This window comes from Elaeis guineensis, chromosome 2 (assembly GCF_000442705.2).
Source record: "Elaeis guineensis isolate ETL-2024a chromosome 2, EG11, whole genome shotgun sequence".
Classification (NCBI taxonomy): domain Eukaryota; kingdom Viridiplantae; phylum Streptophyta; class Magnoliopsida; order Arecales; family Arecaceae; genus Elaeis; species Elaeis guineensis.
In genome coordinates this window covers 75,811,490-75,834,352 of record NC_025994.2, presented here as the reverse complement: position 1 = coordinate 75,834,352, position 22,863 = coordinate 75,811,490, and the positions used below count along the sequence as shown (strand labels likewise).

The 22,863-nt window shown below is 46.8% G+C and overlaps 1 pseudogene; it reads left to right on the top strand.

Annotated features, from left to right (window-relative positions):
• Nucleotides 1-816: 816 nt before the first annotated feature.
• On the top strand, nucleotides 817-12,487 carry LOC105034034 (cytochrome P450 81Q32-like; annotated as a pseudogene).
• Nucleotides 12,488-22,863: the final 10,376 nt, after the last annotated feature.

Genomic DNA, 22,863 nt, shown 5'->3' with positions numbered 1-22,863 from the left:
TCTTGTTAAATAGAAAATCCTTTGTACCCACGTACCGACAAATCTGAATTGCAAAGAGAGAATCATTCTAGTTAGACCAGGCTAATCTCCAAACAGTATCCAGATCTGGGTTAAGCTTGGAATGGTACTTCTAGAGCTAGTTTTCAATCCAGCCACTCCAACCTAGTGTTTGTGATTTAAAGCCACATTGAATTGTAGCCTTGAACCTTGCATTAGATGTTTTTCTAGTCGACAGACATACAAGGTAAATCGTGGCCTAGAACCTATTACTATGTGCCGGTTCCGTCACGTTCCAGGACACCACTAAGACATTGATCCAACTACTTGCATAACTGATTGCGTCACATTAATCTATCATCCACCTAATCACCTCCCATCAGCCAATCTTGTCGATCCGACCGATTAAGCACGTTGGCAGGGCCACCAAAGTAGCCGTGTCAGCTGTCAACGTTTGCAGGTAAGACATCCCAAACCACGTGGACTCGCTAATTGCTCATCACGTGATCACACCTCCAAGCTCCATTGCACAAGAGATCGTGTCACACTAATATATCGTGGTGCTAAATCGTCCATTTTAATCACGCTGGTTACCACAGGTCTGCGAATATGCTGCCGTTTGCATGTAGAAAATAACTCAATCCTGACAACGCGACAGGATTAGCCCCTTGGAATTTTCTCCCAACAAACTGCTATATACATGTAAGCTCATATCATCAGGTTCACCCACCTGTTCTCAATCAGCACAGTACAGTTACTTGATATCTGTACGAGAAAAATAATTTGCTCTTATAGTCCCTCTTAACTGTTGTCGTTGCCATGGGAGCACTGTCCTGCATCTCCCTCACCCTTGCTCTCCTTCTCTTCGTCAAACTTCTATTGTTCCCAAAGAACAGGAAGAACTTCCCTCCAAGCCCTCCATCGCTCCCCTTCATAGGTCACCTTTATCTGTTCCAGAATCCCCTCCACCGTGCCCTCGCTAGAGTTGCTGATCGTTATGGCTCTCTTCTCCTCCTCCATTTTGGCTCCCCCCGGTCCTCGTTGTTTCCTCTGCCTCTATCACCCAAGAGTGCTTCACGACCAACGATATTACTTTCGCCAACCGCCCCCACCTCCCCTAGTCAAAGCACATCAACAATAGTAACACCACTCTTGGTTCTTCGGATACAGGTCCTATTGGCGCGATCTCCACTGCATCGCCACCATTGATATCCTCTCCAACTATAAAAACAATGAAGTGGTAGGTTGTAACTACGGTATTTGTCTGAGGCGTGAAACACTATCCTAAAGGATAGATTCCATTCCTCTTGGATGCAGAAGGTATTTTGATGGCTATCCCCCAGGATACAACAGGCCTTTCCAATTGTGTGCACTCACAAGTGAGAAAGCAGAAGTAGCAAAAATAAAGACAAGAATAAACCTAGCAAGAAATGCTTGAAGTGAAGAAGATTTTTTTTTTCTCCTACAAGACTGCAACCAGGTGAAAAGATATATATATATATATATATATAATCTATTTGTTATTGAGAAAAAGTTGAGGAGAAAAATCTGCTGGTTGGTTTTTGAGGGGGCTGTAGGGTAGAATTTTTTGGCCACTTAGGTGAGAGAACGTTGGTAAAGTTGCTGAAAATCTAGCTAGAATTAGGTGAAAGCAAACCTTTAACAAAATAGCAAATACGACCAAAAAATTAGCTGAAAATCAGGAACAAACTGAAAACAGGTATAGAGCTAACTTGGTCTTCATGCCTTTTGAAATACCACGTAATTCTAACAATCCTCCACATATTTCAAAAGGCTAAGAAAATAAGCAAACAAATGCTGGTTAACTCAATTAAGTGTAATGCATCGATACTGGTACCTTTTGAGCTATGAACCAATCCTAGAAAGAATGAATTATAATTTACAGGATTATTGGTGAAATTTATAACTTCTATGAACCAAAAATCTTAGAGTAAATTATAAGTTTCATCAATCACACTACACCCCTACAATTTCTGCTACTCATCGCGGGTTTGCACTAATAGGCCATGCGCATGCCTGGTTATTCATGAGTGCTCTAGAGATCTTACCAAAGATTCTCATAGGAGCGGCCCCACTCCACGCTCACATAGGTGATTCCATCAAGTGTACACTGCAATTCAATACACCACCCATAAGGGATATGGAATTCATTAAGAGCTTAACTCAACCTCTCATTAATTGCAGTTTACACTATCCACACCATAGGAAGAGAAAAATATTAATAGTACTTTTTTTGATCAGCAAATGATTTGTTATTACCCATATGAACCTACTTCATAGGATCACCAATCACATAGGTTGGGTTACCATCATTGTTGATTTTTTAAAGTTAGTTTTAGTCCCATTCCCCTCGATGTTTTGTTTCTGAATTTTCTTCCCAATGGTTTAGTCAGTGGATCGGCTAAATTCATCTCTGACTTGACATAATCGATGGATATAGTTCCATCCTTAAGCAGCTGCTTTACTATATTATGTCTTAAATGAATGTGTCTATCTTTGCTATTATATGTTTTATTTTTTGCAATGGCTATTGCAGCCTGACAATCACTATGCATAGACACAGAAGGTGTTGGTTTTGTATCCAACGGAATATCGGCTAAGAATTTTTCAACCACTCAACCTCATTTCCAGCCAACTCAAAGGCTACAAACTCTGATTTCATAGTGATTTAGCAATGATAGTTTGTTTGACTGATTTTCAAGTTACTACAACCCCACTAAGGGTGAACACATATCCACTAGTGAATTTTATCTCATCTGAATCAGAGATCCAATTAGCATCACTGTATCCTTCTAATACAGTGAAAAATCACTATACAAAATATCATAGTTCATGGTATCTCAAATATTTCATTAGCCTGACTAAGGTAGTCCAATGATCATGATTGGATTTTGAGTATATCTGCTCAATCTACATACTGTATAAGCTATATCAGGTCGTGTATAGTTCATTAAATGTATCAGACTCTCAATAATCTGAGCATATTCAGACTGAGCCACACTATCACCTCTATTCTTTTTTAATTGAGTGTTAGCATCATAAGGAGTACAAACAAGTGTGTCATCAAAGTGACCAAACCTTTTAAGTAGCCTCTCAACATAATGTTCTTGTGTTAATATCAGGCCATTCATATCTCTTATGATTTTAACACCCAAAATCACATTGGCTTCTCCCATATCTTTCATGTCAAATTGGAAGGTTAAGAAATCTTTTTTTTCTTTCACAATTTTGAGATCAATTTCAAAAATAAGCATGTCATCCACATACAAATTAATAATCACACAGTCATTATCAATAGTCTTGGTATGCACACATTTATCTACTCCAATAGAAAAAATTCAATATCTATTAAAACTTTATCAAATTTCTCATGCCATTATTTTGGAGCTTATTTTAAATCATATAAAGATTTTCTCAATTTGCATACCTTGTTTTCATTACCAGGAACAACACAACCCTCAGGTTGAACCATATAAATTTCTTCTTCTAAATCACCATTTAAAAAAATGGTTTTGACATCCATTTGGTGAAACACAAGATTATAAATGAAAGCTAAAGCAATCAAAATATGAATTGAAGAAATTCTGATCACTAGTGCAAAAGTATCAAAATAATCAATATTTGATTTTGGATTAAAACCCTTGGCAATAAGTCTGACTTTGTATTTATCAATAGAACCATTAGGATTAAATTTTTTTTAAAAATCTATTTACACCTAATAATTTTGCTCCAAGAGGTAAATCAACTAGTTCTCAAATTTGATTATGCAAAATTGAATCAAGTTCATTTTTGATAGCTTCTTTCCAAAAATGACTATCAGGGAAGGAGATAGCTTCAGAAAAAGACATAGGATCATTATCAACAAGATAGGTATAAAAATCATTTCCAAATAAATTTTTCTTTCTAGGTCTTTTGCTCCTTCTTAAACCTAAATCTGAGTTTCCAAAGTCAACATTTTCAGAAAGCCCAAGAGTTATTTTCTTAGATTTTAAAAGAAATATATTTTCAAAGAATTCAGCATTCTTTGTTTCAACTATAGTGTTACACTCAAGCACATCACTTTTCAAAACAAGAAACCTGTATGTTGCACTATGATCAGCATATCCAATAAACATGCAATCTAAAGTTTTAGATCCTATTTTTCTTTTTTTAGGTTCAGGTAACAACACTTTTGCAAGACACCCCCATAATTTCAAATATTTCAAGTTAAAGGTATAACCCTTCCATAATTCAAAAGGTGTCTTACCAGACTTTTTATATGGAATCTTGTTTTGAATATGACAAGCAGATAAGATGGCTTCACTCCAAAGGTTATCAGGTTCATGTGAACTAACAAGCATAGAGTTCATCATTTCTTTTAGTATTCTATTTTCTTTCTGCTACTCCATTTGATTCAGGAGAATAAGGAGGTGTAACCTCATGAATTATACCTTTCTTCTCACAAAAATCATTAGACAAAATATATTCCCCACCTCTATCTGATCTAATACTTTTAATCTTTTTACTTAATTATTTTCTACTTCAGCTTTATATAATAGAAACATACTAAAGGCCTCATCTTTATTCCTCGATAAATAAACCTTAGTATACTTTGAATAATCATCAATAAAAGTGATATAATATCTCTTTCCATTCTAGTCATAGTTTGTTTTAAATCACCTAAATCAGTATGAATTAATTCTAAAAGTTCAGATTCTCTTTCCACAGATGCACAAGTTTTTCTAGTTGATTTGGTTTTAGCACAAATTTCATATTTGCTTATGCAAGCATTACCAATGTCAGAAATTAATCCTAGAGATTGCATTTTTTTAATATATGATATGCTAACATGCCCAAGTCTACCATGCCACAAATTAACATCATCAAGCATATAAACAGAAGAAGTACATGCATTTTCATTCATTACTTCAGCAATATTAAGTACAAAGAGTCCCTGATTATAATATCCCTTACCCACAAAAACATTATTCTTTGTCATTACTATCTTATCGATTCGAATGACACTTTTACCCCAATCTTTCCCTGTAGGGCCACAGAAACCAGGTTCGCTCTTATGGTAGGAACATGGAGCACTTTATTCAATGCCAATGTCTTGCCTGAGGTGAGCTTGAGAAGAACTTTTCCTTTTCCAAGAACTTGGGTAGATCTTGAGTCACCTAAGTAAACAGTTTTTTTCCTTCCCTTACTGGTGTGTCGGAGGTAAAGGCATTTCTGTTTGTACAGATATACTTGGTGGTACCAGAGCCCACCACCCAATCTTTCATAGTTGCTACCATGTTCACTTGAGAAATGACCGCAGCAATAATGTCATTGTCATATGCTTGAACCAAATTTGCATTTGGCTTAGCCGGATTGTCATGTTTTACTCTCTTCCTACACTGAGGTGCATGGTGCCCTAGCTTGCCACAAACAAAACAATATCCTTTCTTTTTGAAGGTAGGGTTATTGGGTTTGGGTTTATAATCAATTTTAGAGTGTCCATACCTTTTATGCTTATTCGACTTGTCTTGTACCAGATTGGCTTTTGAGATCACCTCCTTGGTCCTTGTGGCCTCCACTTGCTTTATATTCCTATCTTCGATGATGATGTGTACAATCAGATCTTCCAGCGACATCTCCTTGTTCTTGTGCTTGAGTTGTTGCTTGTAGTCACTCCAGGAGTCGGGTAGCTTTTCGATCAGCATCCCAGCTATAAAATTTCTGACAGCTCAATGTTTTCGACTTCAAGTCATCTATCAACTTGTGCTACTCGTTAATCTGTGTCTTTATATCCTTGTCTTCAATCATATGCCAGCGAGCATAATTTCCTATCACCAATCTTTGTTGGCCAATGTCTTCAGCAGTGTACTTCTTGTTCATGGACTCCCATATTTGCTTTGCTTCTTTGTAGGGACAATATACATCGAACAAATCATTTGATAAGATACTAAGAATAGTTTTTTACATACTTTATTTGCATGCTTCTAGATCTCTATGTTACTGGTATAGTCAGGTGTTCCTTCTTCAGACTTTGCTTGAGTTAGAGCAAAGTCAACATTGTACATATCAAGAGCTGAGAGGATGCGCTCTTGCCATCTTCTAAAGTTGTTGCCACAAAACACTTCAATTTTGGAGGTGTCTGGGAACTCTTATGTGCAGTGAGAGGTATGGTAGGAAGCAACGGCATGGCAGACATTCCAACAGCAGCAGATGTAGCATTGGAGGAACTAATGGCCATGGTACTAGTAGCAGTGGGATCCATCTCTATCCTTTAGATTGTAAAAACAATGAAGTAGTAGGATTGTAACTACGGTGTTTGCTTGAGGCGTGAAACACTATCTTAAAGGATAGATTCCGTCTCTCTTGAGTGTAGAAGGTATTTTGACAGCTATCCCCAGGATACAAAGGCCTTCCCAATTGTGTACACTCGCAAGTGAGGAAGCAGGAGTAGCAAAAATAAAGATAAGAATAAACCCAGCAAGAAAAGCTTAAGAAGATTTTTTTTTCCTCGTATAAGACTGCAACCAGGTGAAAAAATATATATATAAAAGCTATTTGTTATTGAGAAAAAATTGAGGAGAAAAATTTGCTAGTTGGTTTTTGAGGGGGCTAAGTGGGGTAGAATTTTTAGACCACTTAAGTAAGAGGACATTGGTAAAGTTGCTAAAAATCTGGTTAGAATCAGATGAAAGGAAAACCTTTAACAGAACAGCAAACATGACCAAAAAATCAGCTGAAAATCAGAAAGAAACTAGAAACAGGTATAGGACTGACTTGATCTTCATGCCTTTCGAAATACCACGTAATTTCAACACCAACCACTGCCTTCTCTCCTCCTTCGGCTGCGGAGATACGACTCCTGATCCGCCAGCTCTTCCAAAAGTGTACGGCTGGAGTGGAGGGTTTGTGAAGGTGGAGTTGAAGTCGAGGCTTTTCGAGTTGGTGTTGAACATCATGATGACGGTGATTGCTGGGAAGGGGTATTACGGCGAGGAGGTGGAGGTCCCAGAGGAGGCGAGGCAATTTAAGGAGGTAGTGGAGAAAACCTTTATGCTTGGTGGTGCAACGCAATTATGGGATTTCTTGTCCGTGTTAAGATGGTTTGATTACAACACGAAGAAGAAGTTGGTAAGGTTGGAGAAGATGAGGAGTGAGTTCATGCAGAGACTGATAGATAAGGAAAGAAAGGAATGTGAAGAAGAAGGAGGAGAGAGAAAGAAAAAGACAGCTATGATTGCTCATCAGCTGACGGATCCGAAGAACTATACCGACCAAGCAATCAAAGGGCTTATGACGGTAAGAAGGCATAAGAAAATAAATCTTCTCTCTCTCTCTCTCTCTTTGTTTGTGTGGATGGTGACCAGGACCATCTCGTGTAGGTATTATTATTCCAGGAGGAAAGACAAGATGAAAATTATAATTTTTTAAATCAATTTCAAATGCGTAATATTTATGCTTGGTATACTGCTATTGGTCTAAAATTATTATTTAGATATGTATGCTTTATTTCTTTCTGCTTTTGAAACAGTACTCTCATTAATTAGCCTTCTGGCTATCTTTTTTGGATGGAAAGGGGAGGCAAATTTCCACCCAGATGTTATTAAGAAAAATGCATGTCCAAAGAAAAAGCACAGAGCAGAGAAAAAGGGGTCTAGCTCTGCTCTTCTAGCTAAGATGGATTTAGAAGAAAGTAATAGAGTCGGTTCCCTAGAAAAACAAAGGAAAAAGACCAATGAGAAGAAACAAAGAAGGTAGTGCTGGATGCGATCATGCCAGCACTGCCTTCTGGCTATCAATATGAATAAGTGACCAATCTAAACGTCTATTACGCTTTTTCATCTATTGATGTTAATAGCAAAAACTTTGACAGAAGTGCATTGCTATAAAATAAAATAAAATGAAGGGGATATATGAAATAATTCATATATGCAGACGTACATGATAAAGTTTCTTTTTTATTTATAGCACATAAATGCATTCCCACTTTCATTTACTGCTTTCGTTGTTCTTTTTTGTTAGGATTTGACGCCTCGAGATTTAGCCCATATTGAGCCCACAGCGAGGTTCGCGGTGAAAAATGGAGTCCAACGAGACCAAGATCACCTGAATCGGAGCTCGGATGGAAGAGATACGAGCTTTTGAAGTCGGCACGAGAATCGAGGCGGCGGAGGACCGCCGGCGACCGGCGGCGGGCGGCAGCGGCGCGGCCGCAGGCGGCGGTGCGCGGGACGCGCGACCCAGGCCTGCGCAGCCCAGCGGGGCGCGCGGCCCAGGCGGGCGCGCGGCCCAACCGGGCGTGCGGCCCAGGCGGCGGGCGCGCGGCCAGGCGCGCGGGCGCATGCGCAGGTGCGGCCCAGGCCCGCGCGCGCGGGCCGGCCCAGGCCAGCGGCCTGCTGGCCCCCTTGCCCCAGTTCACCGTGGATCGGGTGGTCCACGGCGCGGCCTGTGGACTGCGTGGGCGTTTCCCACGCGTTTCTCGCGGTCCACGACACTATTCCGTGGACCGGAGCGCGATTCGACGGCCCAGGTGGCTTCCGGTCTTGATCCGACGGTTCAGAGGATTTTTTGGCTTTGTTTAGGACTCCTAATCTCTCTCTAATCAAGTTTAAACCCTGTTTAACCCTTTAAAAGGGTCCTGTGACGAAACAGAGAGGCAGTGGTTCGGTTTCTCGCCGTATGAAGTCTGTACGAACCCGAGAAGAGAGAGAGAGAGGTGAGAGCACTGTGAGAGAAGGAGCAGGAGGCTCCTGGACAACGGTCGCCAGGCTCTTCAGGGGTTCAGGGGGGTCTCCAAGAGAGAGAGCACTTTTGTGAGGGGAACTTCATGTGAGAGAGAATTGGGTGTACAAGGGTTGAGGGTGAGGTCTCCTCTTGTAAAATTTTCTTTTCATAGTGAAGTTTGCATGCCCCGTGGAGGCGAGCCCTTTTGTGGCTGATCCATGTATTTTGATTGTTTTTCTTTTATTTTGTTTTTTCTTTCTTCCTGCTGCATCGCGTGGTACTGAAAGGATCTTGGGAGGTGGTATCCTGGCCAGACATCCACCCAACAAGTGGTATCAGAGAAGGCAGTACAAGGACACAGATTACAGCGGTGGTGAGCAAGACTGAAGATGGAGAAAACAGGAACAATCAAGATGGAGATCAACAAGTTCGATGGTAAGAGCAATTTCTCCTTGTGGCAGGCAAGGGTGAAAGACATGCTCATCCAACAGGGGTTGATTGATGCTCTCTTGTGCGATGAGAAGCCGACCACCATGAAGGTGCGGGATTGGAAACGGATACAGATGCAGGCGGTGAGTACCATCCGCATGTACCTGACGGATGAGGTGGTGATCTATGTGCTGAGCAAGACGTCCCCGACGGTGCTGTGGTCGAAGCTCGAGGAGTTGTACATGGCGAAGTCTCTCACCAACACTCTTTTCCTCTGGAGGTAGTTTTACCAACTGCGGATGACTGAGGGACAGAGCGTGCAGGAGCATTTGAGCCACTTCCAGAAGATCCTCACCGACCTTCTCAGCGTTGGCGAGAACGTTGAGGAGAAGACCAGGGCGTTGGTTTTGCTGGCGTCGCTTCCCCCTTCGTACGAGTCCTTGGTGACTGCTCTTCTAGTGGGGAAGAGCACTATCAAGATGGACGATGTCACCGCAGCGATACTCCAGAACGAGGTTCTCAGGAGAGAGAACCCAGCTTCGAGCTCAGGTGGCGGTAGCTCAGCTTTGGTGGCTTCTGGAGGAGCAGGAGGTGGTAGACGGAGCGACAGGAGATCGCAACGAGGGCGGTCTAAGTCCAGGAGAGACTTGAGTAAAATCAGGTGTTACCGGTGTGAAGAGTTGGGGCATCTAGCCAGAGATTGCCCTCAATTGAAAAATCGGACAGTGGCTGCTGTAGCGACGGCCGGCAGCGATTCAGATGGAGATGTCCTGGAGATATCTGACGAGGTATCTACTTCTTCCCAGCAGTGGATATTAGATTCTGCATGCCCCTATCATGTATGTTGCAGAGAGGAGCAGTTTGACTCCTGGAGAACAGTGAGAGCACTGTATATCTGCCGGATGGATCGAGCTGTGCGATCAAAGGCATTGGGACAGTCAGCTGGAGGACACATGACGGTGCAGTGAGGAGATTGGGGGAGGTCCGATACATACCCGATTTCAGACGGAATCTTATCTCACTTAGTAGACTGGATTCGAGAGGCTACAGGACGGTAGCTGGTGGAGGAATCCTGAGGGTGCTACGCGGCGATAGGATTGTGTGGAGGGGAAGAAGGGGAGCAGAGGATATTATTACCTGGCAGGGAGCCCAGTGCGAGGTGGAGCATCGGGAGCCAGGTGGAGCCCAAAGCGAGGTGGAGCTCCAGGAGGTGGATCGGGCACGAGACAGGAGACTCGGGAGGACGAGAGGCGACGTCGCAAGGTAAGATTCCTATTGCGCAGAATGATGCCCCGAGCAGGTCTCAGGTCAGGAGGAGCACAGCATACGACGGAGATGGGATCGAGCAGCCTGGCTCGACTCCCATGTTTGCCCATCCATGATCAGCAGGCGATTGCCCCAGGGCATGGGGACGAGGAGATCCAGAAGCTCTCGGAGTTTGGAGGAGGCTGAATATCGAGTCGAGGTGGAGATTGTTAGGATTTGATGCCTCGAGATTCAGTCCACATTGAGCCCACAGCGAGGTTCGCGGTGAAAAACGAAGTCCAACGAGATCAAGATCACCTGAATCGGAGCTCGGATGGAGGAGATACGAGCTTTTGAAGTCGGCATGAGAATCGAGGCGGCGGAGGACCGTCGGCGACCAGAGGCGGGCGGCAGCGGCGCGACCGCAGGCGGCGGCGCACGGGACGCGCGACCCAGGCCTGCGCAGCCCAGCGAGGCGCGCGGCCCAGGCGGACGCGCGGCCCAGCCGGTGCGCGGCCCAGGCGGGCGCGCGCGGGCGCACAGCCCAAGCGCGCGCAGGCCCGTGCGCAGGCACGGCCCAGGCCCGCGCGCGCGGGCCGGCCCAGGCCAGCGGCCTGCTGGCCCCCTTGCCCCAGTCCACCGTGGACCGGGTGGTCCACGGCGCGGCCTGTGGACCGCGTGGGCGTTTCCCACGCGTTTCTCGCGGTCCACGGCGCTATTCCGTGGACCGGAGCGCGATCGGAGGCCCAGGTGGCTCTCGGTCTTGATCCGACGGTTCAGGAGGTTTTTTGGCTTTGTTTAGGACTCCTAATCCCTCTCTAATCAAGTTTAAACCCTTTTAACCCTTTAAAAGGGTTCTGTGACGAAACAGAGAGGCAGTGGTTCGGTTTCTCGCCGTACGAAGTCCGTACGAACCCGAGAAGAGAGAGAGAGGCGAGAGCATTGTGAGAGAAGGAGCAGGAGGCTCCTGGACAGCGGTCGCCAGGCTCTTCAGGGGTTCAGGGGGTCTCCAAGAGAGAGAGCGCTTTTGTGAGGGGAACTTCATGTGAGAGAGAATTGGGTGTACAAGGGTTGAGGGTGAGATCTCCTCTTGTAAAATTTTTTTTCATAGTGAAGTTTGCATGCCCCGTGGAGGCGAGCCCTTTTGTGGCTGATCCACGTATTTTGATTGTTTTTCTTTTGTTTTGTTTCTTCTTTCTTCCTGCTGCATCGTGTGGTACTGAAAGGATCTTGGGAGGTGGTATCCTGGTCAGACATCCACCAATATTTTTTGATGCCTATATTTGCAAGACAGCTAATTGCATTCATAAAAAATCTATATTTGAAAGAAAGCTCTCTAAGGGGGACAGCTTTTAAGGGCATATATGCATAAGAGTAAGGGTTCACTTACGGGTTTGCTTTTTCATAGTTTGTCAGGTGCTTGATTTCTGAGTCTCGGTATGCAAAACAATTGTAACGACTTATTTCATTTCTGCCTCCAGAGCTTATTACAAGCAGGAACAGATACATATCAAATAGTATCGAATGGGCAATGTCACTCCTACTCAACAATTCAGAGACATTGAAAAAGGCTCAGACCGAGATTGATGCGCGCGTTGGAAACGAGCGCCTGCTACATGAATCGGATCTTCCTAATCTTCCATACCTTCAGTGTATCATCAAGGAAACACTTCGAATATGCCCTGGTGCCCCACTCCTCGCGCCTCATGAATCAACGAATGAGTGTGTGGTTGGCGGCTTCAATGTTCCACGTGGAACAATGCTATTGGTTAATGCACACTACATTCATAGGGACCCGAAGATATGGGAGGAGCCTGCAAAGTTCGAGCCTGAGAGATTTGAGGATGGCAAAGATGAAGGGAAGCTGATGATCCCATTTGGGATGGGAAGGCGGAGGTGCCCAGGGGAAGACCTGGCAATGAAAGAGGTTGGGCTTACACTTGGGACCTTGGTCCAATGCTTTGAGTGGAAGAGAGTGGGAGAAGAACTGGGGGACATGACCGAAGGCTCGGGGCTGACCATGCCAAAGGCCGTTCCACTGGAAGCAATGTATCGTCCACGCAGTACAATGGTTCGTGTTCTTTCAGGAATGTGAGTCATTTTTATGTGATTGGATCAGCAGCCAAAAAGACTGGATTTTCAATTTGTAGTCAAGTGATATATATGTGGTCTTGCATGGTAGATTTATTTTATGTTTGATAGTAGCGCTCCCTCGAGGTTGTGCTTAGAAGGTATGTTCGTCAAGAGAAATATTAAAGGTGTCTAGAACACTATTATTTTCTGAAAGATTTTAATCATTCTCTCTTTTGATTCCGCAAAAGAGGAGGAACAATGAATATAAATTAATATTCTTCTTTTTTCCTTTGTCTGATAAATAAATTGAGATGTTCTTTCATACGACAGTCCTTATAATGATGAACAATATTGTGGATATTGTTATTTGGGGAGATCCTGGATATCCATAATTAACGTTCTACAAGTTTCAATCACATGTATAATGTATATTGCTTCTATCAACTCCCATTCGTGGTTGAACTGATCACTAAAAGTAAGGTTCCTTTCGGCTAGTGAATAAAATTAAAGTTTATCATTCAGTCAAACAACTATTTTTGGCATATAATATATTAGAGAGATATTTGGAATTTGAAAGCAGCTGATAAAAGCCATGTTTTTGGTATTTATTTCGTTTTTATGGGATCAAAATTGATATGGTATGACGACCTTTCTATTTCTCCGATGCCCACACCCATATCCGTCTTCCACGCCCACGCCCACGCCCACGCCCACGCCCTTCTATTTCTCCAACGCCCATGTCCACTCTATTTAATGGACACCTATTAATTTCAAGAGGGAGGGGATCGCGAGACATCCTTGACCCCATCCGGTCTTCACTTATGGCGCTCGAGACCGCCGAGTACCACCTCAGCTCGGAGCTCCTAGCCCAAAAGACGACGCTCGTGGTATCTGTATATGTGTCGATTTTGGGATTCGCAACGTCCTCCAGGGACAAGGCAGTGAGGTTTTGGGCCCCGGATCCGGACAAGAAGAACCGGTTTGTTCTGCCGAAGACTCTTGACGGGCACTCCAGCATTGTGGGGCCGCTGGCCTGGATTCCTCCTTGGGATCGTTTCACAGAGGGAGGGATTGCGTCTGGAGGGATGGATACCCTCGTCTTGATGTGGGATTAAGCAAGGGAGAGGTCATGGAGACGATGAAGGGGCATCAGTTTCAGGTCACTGGCTTTGCAGTCGACGATAATGGTGATGTTTTCTTGTCATCCATTGATTAGGAGCCAGGAAGAGAAGAAGAAAGAAGTAGCCACGGTGTTTACCTCTCATCTTCAGATGGTGCTGGTCCTGGCCTTCTGCTTCATTTGAAGCTCTCTTGCCCATGAGTGTCTAAAGCCTAGAGAAACTCTCCATCCCCTTGTTGACGATGCCGACGAACTCACTTCCCAATCACTCGGGAAACACTGACAATCACTCGGGAGAGGAAAAATAAAGACATGACCAAGACCCTGAACACCGATTCCACCGATGCCCAGGCCACCGTCCGTCATCGGCCGCAACCTTCCGGGGCCTTCTCATCAATGGCCTCGTCATCCTTGATGTTGCCATCCTTGACATCTCGTTTTACCTAGGTTGCTTCATCATTACCACAATTTTACCGGTCTTGCTGTCTGCATCTACTACAGCATCGTCGTTACTAGGCCAACTATCTCTAGATCAATCAAATACCAGTCAGATTGGAACCCGAGACCGATCATCTCTAGGTCGGCCAGATACCACCAGCATCAGAATCTAAAATTGACCATCTCTAGTTTGGCTCGATGTTGATGAGATCTGACCATCTCTAGTTCGACTCGATGTTGATGAGATCTGACCATCTCTAATTCGAGTAGACGCCAACCAAATCCAAATTAAACTAACCATCATCAACTTAATCAGATACCAATCAGAGCATCTCCAACTTGGTTAAACACCAACCAGAGTAGGATAGCACTATTCTAATTATCTATATTTTTTTATTGTTATTCAAAAATCTATTCTGACTAAAGTATCGAAGAGTCCAATCAGAGCCAATCCAATAAATCTGTTCTTTTTTTTTTTTTTTATGTGTACAGATCCAAAACTCTCCAAGACAGATCATTTTTCGCAATCATAGATCGAACAACACTCTCCAGATTGCTAATAGCTAGGCTAAATTTTGGCATCAACAGAAACTATTTGGTGGAAGGAATCCAATGGCTTTATTAGGTTGAAATGCATAAAACATAAACAAAATGTTTGAATTAAAATTTTGCAAGGTATGAGTGAATGATAATGTACTCATGGTGGTCACTTTTCCTTGGGCCATATGAGAGTGAATTGTCTACTTTGACGGTTCACAACATCAATGGCCAATTTGAACTACCACAAGATTATCCTTCTATACTTTTGGATTATTTTTGGTAGAAGGGATAAATTTGGAGGTTATCTCTTCTACTATTGAAAGGATAGTTAATTCTATACCCAAGAGGAGGGATGAATTGGATTCTTTAAAAATTTTAACCAAGCTTAATCTCTAAACAATACTGTGCCTCAATTAATTTGACAAAACTACTTGAGAGATAATCAATACATGCAGTAGCGGATTTGAGATATAAGATAAGCTTTGCAATAATTAAACAATGCTAAAGAGAAATTAAAATTAAGTAATGCAAGAATGGAAAGCAAGAAGTTAAAGCATACTACAAACACAAGTAATTTTAAAGTGGTTCGGTTCAACCCCATACCTACGTCCACTCTCCAAGCTTCTTTTAGAAATTTTACTATAATCAGTCCGATTACGGTGTGTTTATTTTTTAGGCTCACAAATAAATTCAGTTAATTTTTTAGGATCACCAAGCAAAACCTTGCACCAATCAATTTTCGAACAGTTGATTTTTTGAACTCACCAACCAAAACCTATAATATCCAATTTCGGGCTTAGATAGGCCTTAATCAATTTTTTTCCCCCAAAGAAACTTGTAAAGGAAACAAAATACAAGAATATGAATTTTAGCTCAAATAAAACTAGAAAATGCAAACTCTGTAAAACTCGAAGAAGTGACTGTGGAATTGTTCTTTTGAAGCTTGACTTCTCTTCAATTGATGCTTGAGAGGATGTAGCTGATGGTGGTGAAGATTTCTCTTTGAAAGCTCTTAATTTTGTGCACTCAATCCTTCTCTTTTCTCCTTTTTTTAATGATATTCAATAACTTTTATTTGCTATGATGATTTTCTCTTTTTAATCCACATGACTTCCTTTTCAATTGATTATCTAGCCTTTAATAAGCTTGAAAGTGGCTGGAGAAAAAATTTTGACCTTTGGAAGAGTTGAAATAGCCGTTGGAAGTAAAAACTAGTCATTGGACAAGTACATAAAAACTAGCCATTAATGTAGCCTTAAACCACAAGCCGACTTGATTTTCATTTGGAGTTGACTCGATTTTCGAGTCTATTCAATTTTTATTTTGAGTCAGCTCGATCTCAGACATGTAGAATTCAGCTTTCTGTCTTGTGAATGAGTCGGCTTGTCTAAAAAAGGAATCGACTCATCTGCGTGCCAGAACTACAACACGCCAGAGTCGATTCTTCTTCGTCATGAGTCAACTCCTCTTGGCCAAACATGAGAAAATATGTTCTTTGAAGTGCTTTGGCTTACCAACTCGAGGGGATCTTTTTTATGAATGAATTCTTCAATTTAAGCATCTAAAAAAATCTATATTCATTCTTAAAATATATGGTTAGATTCATAATTACTCAAAATTTGATAATCATCAAAATATCATGGGGTCAACAATCTCTATCTTTTTTATGATGGCAAAATTTTGAGTATATGTACAAAATAAGAATAATATATTTCAATTTATTTTACTAATATGAATCATGAAGTAATGAGATGAACACATATGAATATATATTTCATGAATGTTTCAATTTATCTAAAAATTTCAGATTCAATACATTTGATACCAACTTTCATACATATACATTTACTCATTTTAAAGTGATCATTTTAAGCAAACACATGAGTATATCATTCAAATTAAGAGCCTTTCAAGCAAATTAAGCATGTACTCATCATCACTCTCTCCCTTTTTAACAATATAAAAGAACTCAAGGGAAAGATCAAGAAATATCATCAAAATCAATTTAAATATAAGAATGTATCAAATTTAAAATGCATCAAATTCAGAAAATGTATCAAAACTTATCTTTTTTGATTCAAAATATGTCTTGTTGGTGCAAAAATCCGTCTGCGCCGGAGAAGCTGGAGTTGAGGAAGCCGCGGTCGCCGCCGGGACCTGCAAGGGAAGTCTAAACCGGAGGTGGGGTTGCTCCGGCAAGACCCTCCGACGCTCAAGTCAGTTCTCTGCCTCAACAAGAATGGAGTGCTCGAACGGAGAATTTAGCAGAGTTTTGAGAGAAGGCAAAAGAGCTTAAAAAATAACGTATCTGAGTCCCCCCTTTTATAGGCGGGGGAGGCAACGGACTGATGGCGACGTGTGTAACCGCCTGGTAGTGGGCCGCCCACGGCAGGGGAATTGATTGCGAAAGATAATGGAGCAGACACGTGGGCATCACCTCGACTTGCCACGTGGAATCCGTTATGAGGGGTGGAGCAGCGTCCGTCGTCAGGAGAATCGCATGGTATCCGTCGCAGGAGGTGGAGCAGGTTCGTGGCCGTTACTGTGGCCTGCCAGAGGGATAATGGAGCTGTGCGGAGTCCGCCACAGGATGTGGAGCAGGGCGGCTATGGCTGCTGTGGCTTGTCAGGGAATGATGATACTGCGTGGAGTCCGCCACAGGAGGTGGAGCAGGGTCGCGGCCGTTTTGAGGTCCTGTCAGGGGGCGTGGATCTGTCGATTGAAGCTCGGCAATGGTCGGAGCCGTCGTGAGCGGAGCCCGGCTCCCGTAGAAGTCCGGGCGGAGCTGTGCTGATGGCGCAGAGCCCGGCTCCCGTAGGAGTCCGGGCGGAGCTGTGCTGATGTCGTGGTGGAGCCCGGCTCCCGTAGGAGTCCGGGGGAGCTGCGCTGCAAACAAAGTCAAGGGTGAAGTCCGACCCTGATAGGAGTCCAGATTGAGCTTACCCACAATTGATATTGAGAGCGGAGCCCGGCTCCCGTAGGAGCCCGGGCGGAGCTGTTTTGATGTTGGCGGCGGAGTCCGGCTCCCGTAGGAGTCCGGACGGAGCTATACTTGCTGATGGCGGTGGAGCCCGGCTCCCGTAGGAGTCCGGGCGGAGCTGCACTTGCTGATGGCGGTGGAGCCCGGCTCCCGTAGGAGTCCGGGCGGAGCTGTGCTGATGTCGTCGGTGGAGCCCGGCTCCCGTAGGAGTCCGGGCGGAGCTGCGCTGCAAACAAAGTCAAGGGTGAAGTCCGGCTCTGATAAGAGTCCGGATTGAGCTTACCAGCAGTTGATACTGAGAGCGGGGCCCGGCTCCCGTGGGAGTCCGGGCGGAGCTGTTCTTGTTGATGGCGGTAGAGCCCGGCTCCCGTAGGAGTCCGGGCGGAGCTGCACTTGCTGATGGCGGTGGAGCCCGGCTCCCGTAGGAGTCCGGGCGGAGCTGCACTTGCTGATGGCGGTTCCGCCGTGGGTTCCGGCTGTGGGTATTTTATACCCAACACCAGTCCCCTACATCCGAGTTTTGAATTTCAAACGAAGGAAGTACACAGAAGTACAGTCGGAACCGTCCCTTCGAATCCCGCGCCCTGCCGCCCCAGATATTTCGGCATTAAATGAGCGCGTGCCGGAGTCTTTTCGAATTGGGGCGGTACGAGGGGATGCTTCGAAGACCCCCAGGTACGCTGGCCTAGGTACGGCGCAATTATGGCCCTGCCAACCGCCAGCCGCCTTCAGCCGTCTGCCATGGGGAGTGGGACACGTGTCGGATGCGGACTGGCCTGGGGGGATTCGAGATCATTATGGCGTCGATCCCAGGGTCTATTTAAACCCGTCCTCCCCCTTTCAGGCGTCCCACTCCGCTTCTGATTTCTTGCCGGCGTCTGTCATCTCCCCGAGAGTCTGCTCTAGCGAACGTCCTCTCGAGCCGTAGGCGCCTTCCGCTTCTCGCTCCCAGGCCCCAGAGCAAGATAGGTTAGTGCCCACCTTCTCCTTCTTACCGCTTAGGGTCTCTCCTCCTTCCACTTCTTTCGTGTCCTCTCCTAAGTTGACTTCCGGCGTCTCCTCCTTTCTCGGCTTGCTTTTCTAGGGCCCTTTAGGTTTTCCCCCAAAGAAAAATGTCTTCCGATTCTTCTGCCCCGTAAGTTCTGGGAGTTCTTCTGCTTCAACCCCCAGGCCCCTGTCTCTGCGGACGAACCCGCGTTTGGGGCAGGGGCTCGCCCGGTCTTCGCACCGGGCGCCATTCCTTGTTCGTCGACTCCGGACGAACTTCTCCTGATAAGGGCTCGGTACGGGGTCCCTTCAGAGTACGATCTGGAGCTTCCTGGCCCCTCCGACCGGGCCAGCGCTCCCCCTCCTGGTCGCTTTTGTTTGTACCAGGAGGCATTCCGTGCCGGACTCGGCTTCCGCTTCCAGCTTTTGTTGCCGCCTTCTTTCGTTTCTTAGACATTTCTCTCGCTTCTGTCGCCCGAATTCCTTTAGGTTTTTGATAGGGTTTCTCTCCCTCTGTCACATAGCCGAGGTACAGCCTTCCCTCTCCTGTTCAGACATTTCTACACTTTCAAACGCCATCCTTCACGAAGGATTGGTGGTACTTCTCCCCCCAGTTCGGTAAGAAGGGGTTGCTGAAGGGCGCCCCTTCTTCGATTCACAACTGGAAGGGGAAATTTCTCTTCATTTACTGCCCGACCCTGGAATTGGGCCTGCCCCCTTGGGGGTCTCTGAGGGATTCCGTCCGCGGGCTCCCGGCCTGGGAGAGGACGACCTTCAGGCCCCAGAAGCTCCTGAGTTACCCCGCTCCTTCCCTTCCGAACCTACTGAGGGAGCAGCTTCTCTTCAACATCGGCCTGTGCCTCAGGATCCAGCAAGTACACGTCTTTCCTTTTCTTGTCTTCTTCTTCTTCTCTTTCTTTCTCTCTCCTTTTTCCTCTTTTTTCTTTCTTCTTCTTCTTCTTTTTTTTCTCTTTTTTTTTTTTTTTTTTTGGACTGATTGGTGCTGCTTTTTCCTTCTTCTTTTCTTCTCCTCCTCTCTCTTTTTTTTTTTTTTTTTTTTTTTTTAGCAATAGACGCCGAAGCCACACGGATGCTCGCCAAGGCCATGAGAGCCCAGAAAAGGAAGGGCGCGGCGACTTCTGGCTCGGCGAAGAGGGCCAGGGTGGAGGAGACGAGCTTGGCCGCGCCCGTCCAAGCGACCCCGGCAATCGACATTCCTTCGGATGCCGAGCCAGCGGCCCCCCGGGCTCCCTCAGGGAGCCCACCGACTGGGGTCCCCATTCCGGAGGTCCGCCCCGCGGGGGGCCTGCCGCGGGGAGGAGGAGAAAATCGGTGGCCCGCAGGCCGAGCAGCCACCGAGCCGCTGCAGACGAGTCCGTCTGCTCCGAGGGGGGATCGGAGAACCCCTTCAACGACAAGGCCTGATCGTCGGCTGCTCGACGGTTGTATTCTGCCGATGTCGTGGAGAGGATCGACCGTGCTGATCCCGAGCAGCGGGCCTGGGACACCTTGGGGTCCTTCTTGAGGTAAGCAGATTTTTATTTGCTCAGTTGCTCGGTCTTTGTTGTAATTCTCCATTTGTCCTTGCAGATCGGGCACCAGCTCTTCGCCTATGTCGAGGCATCGGGGCCGCACGAGAAGGGATCTTCTTCGGGCGGAGGAGCGCTGCCAAGACGAGGTTGCTCATCTTCAAGCGAAGACGGCCGAGGTGGCCGCCCTCCGGGAGGCCCTGGAGAGAGAGAGACAAGACCGGGAAGAGGAAAGACGAATCCGGGAGGAGGAGAGGCGAAGCCTGGAGGAGTCGGCAAGGAGGCGGAGGCTGAGGTCGCCCATCTGGCGAGCAAACTCCGGTTCTGGTTTCGGAGGCCAGGACCTTGCGGTGGAGGAGTTCAAGGCCTCCGGGAGATGAGGGAGCTGAACGTCCAGTTCGGCCTGGAGGCTTCACCAAGGGGTTCGAGCTCTACGAGAGAGGGTGGCCTGCAGATACCCGACCTTGAACTCGGCTTTCTGGAGGAGTCTGACGATGAGGCCGCCCCTTCGTCCGCCGCTGCCGCAGTCGCACCCCCCGGCCGGCTCTCCACCCCCTGCCCCGAGGTCTGAGACCTCCGACTTGTATCTTTCTTTTGTCGCCATATTTCCTTTCCGCTTGTCTTCAAATTAATCAATAAAGTCGAACTTCTTATTGTGGATGGCCTTTCCTTCCCCTGCTTCTTCTTTTCTGCCTTTCTTCTTGTAAAGAGTTGGTCTCTGACGTTTGCATCTTCCGATGGCAGTATCCTGCCGAAGCACTTCCCTTGCCCTGGGGGTCCCGCTGAAGTCAACTATCCAACGGCTAAAAAGGAGGTCCTCCACCTGACGAAGAAGTTGAAAAAGTCGGAGGGCGAGCTCTGCCAAGCGAAAAAATGCTACTCCGAGGCGCCGCTGAGGCCGCCCACTTCAGGAGTCCTTCAAGTGAAGGCAATCATGGACTACAGCCGGAGGAAGGCGAACTTTGCGAAGGAGCTCGAAGAATGCACGAAGAGCGCCAGCGACCGAACTTGGGCTCAAGAAGCCAGGATCAGCGCCCTTAAAGTGGAGCTGTCGGCTGCTAAGAGGAGGATCGGCCAGCTGGAAGGAAACTCATCCGGCTCACAGCGCGGGATAGCAGATATGGTCACAAAAGTTTCCGACCTCAGAGGCAGCTTCAAGACGCTGAGATGAGCCACGATGTGCAGCGGGCCAGCTGGCGCCGACAGGTAGAGGAGCACAAGGGGAGATTCCGTCGAGCGGCGGACGAGGGTAGTCCGTCTCCAGAGGCAGTTGGTTACTAGGGCGCAGCTTGCTAACGCCCAAGATAACGAAGAGCTCCAAGCCTTGAGAGGCTCTGTCGAAGGGATTTCTGTCTCCCTTGGGGAGAAGAAGCTGAGCTTCAACAAGTAAAATCCAACTGGGACTTGAGCGGAAGGCCGTCGCGGAGCAGAGGCGGAGTCCGAAGTTTTGGGAAGTGGCATCGGGAAGCGGAGGCTGAGACCGGCGACTTCGTCAGGCGCTCCAGGATATGCTGCAAAGAAGGAAGAACTAGAGGAACGGTGGAGACCCTGAGGCAGTCCTGGTCGGGGATGGAGGTGATCACCCTATGTTAGAGGGAGCAGGACCTCCTTAGAGTTCTTTTGTAGTCACCCCTTTTTGTAGCTGCCCCCCTTTTCTTTTCTTGTCGTTTTGTCCCTCTTTTTCTGGCCGTCCTGGCCCTGTAGTACATATATCGGAAATGAGAAAAAGCATTTTGTGTTACCTTGTCCGCGCGTAGCACCAATATTGTCGTTCGTTGACCCTTTCTCGTTGTTTGGCCTGTTTAGAGGTCGTCGTGGGAAAGGGCTCTTCCCTTCCATCCGATCTCGTCATGTGGCCGAGCCTCGCCACCGTTTTTAACCCTTGCTGGCGAAGTGGCGGATGGAGCCCGGCTTTCTTAGGAGCCCGGGCGAAGTCTTTCTTGGGGAGGAACCCGGCTCCCGTAGGAGTCCGGGTGAAGCTTTACCGGCGGCGGAACCCGGCTCCCGTAGGAGTCCGGGTGAAGCTTTCCTGGCGGCGGAACCCGGCTCCCGTAGGAGTCCGGGTGAAGCTTTACCTTGGCGGCGGAACCCGGCTCCCGTAGGAGTCCGGGTGAAGCTTTACCTTGGCGGCGGAACCCGGCTCCCGTAGGAGTCCGGGTGAAGCTTTACCTTGGCGGCGGAACCCGGCTCCCGTAGGAGTCCGGGTGAAGCTTTACCTTGGCGGCGGAACCCGGCTCCCGTAGGAGTCCGGGTGAAGCTTTACCTTGGCGGCGGAACCCGGCTCCCGTAGGAGTCCGGGTGAAGCTTTACCTTGGGGCGGAACCCGGCTCCCGTAGGAGTCCGGGTGAAGCTTTACCTTGGCGGCGGAACCCGGCTCCCGTAGGAGTCCGGGTGAAGCTTTACCTTGGCGGCGGAACCCGGCTCCCGTAGGAGTCCGGGTGAAGCTTTACCTTGGCGGAACCCGGCTCCCGTAGGAGTCCGGGTGAAGCTTTACCTTGGCGGCGGAACCCGGCTCCCGTAGGAGTCCGGGTGAAGCTTTACCTGGCGGCGGAACCCGGCTCCCGTAGGAGTCCGGGTGAAGCTTTACCTTGGCGGCGGAACCCGGCTCCCGTAGGAGTCCGGGTGAAGCTTTACCTTGGCGGCGGAACCCGGCTCCCGTAGGAGTCCGGGTGAAGCTTTACCTTGGCGGCGGAACCCGGCTCCCGTAGGAGTCCGGGTGGAGCTTTACCTTGGCGGCGGAACCCGGCTCCCGTAGGAGTCCGGGTGAAGCTTTACTTGGCGGCGGAAAGGCTCCCGTAGGGTCC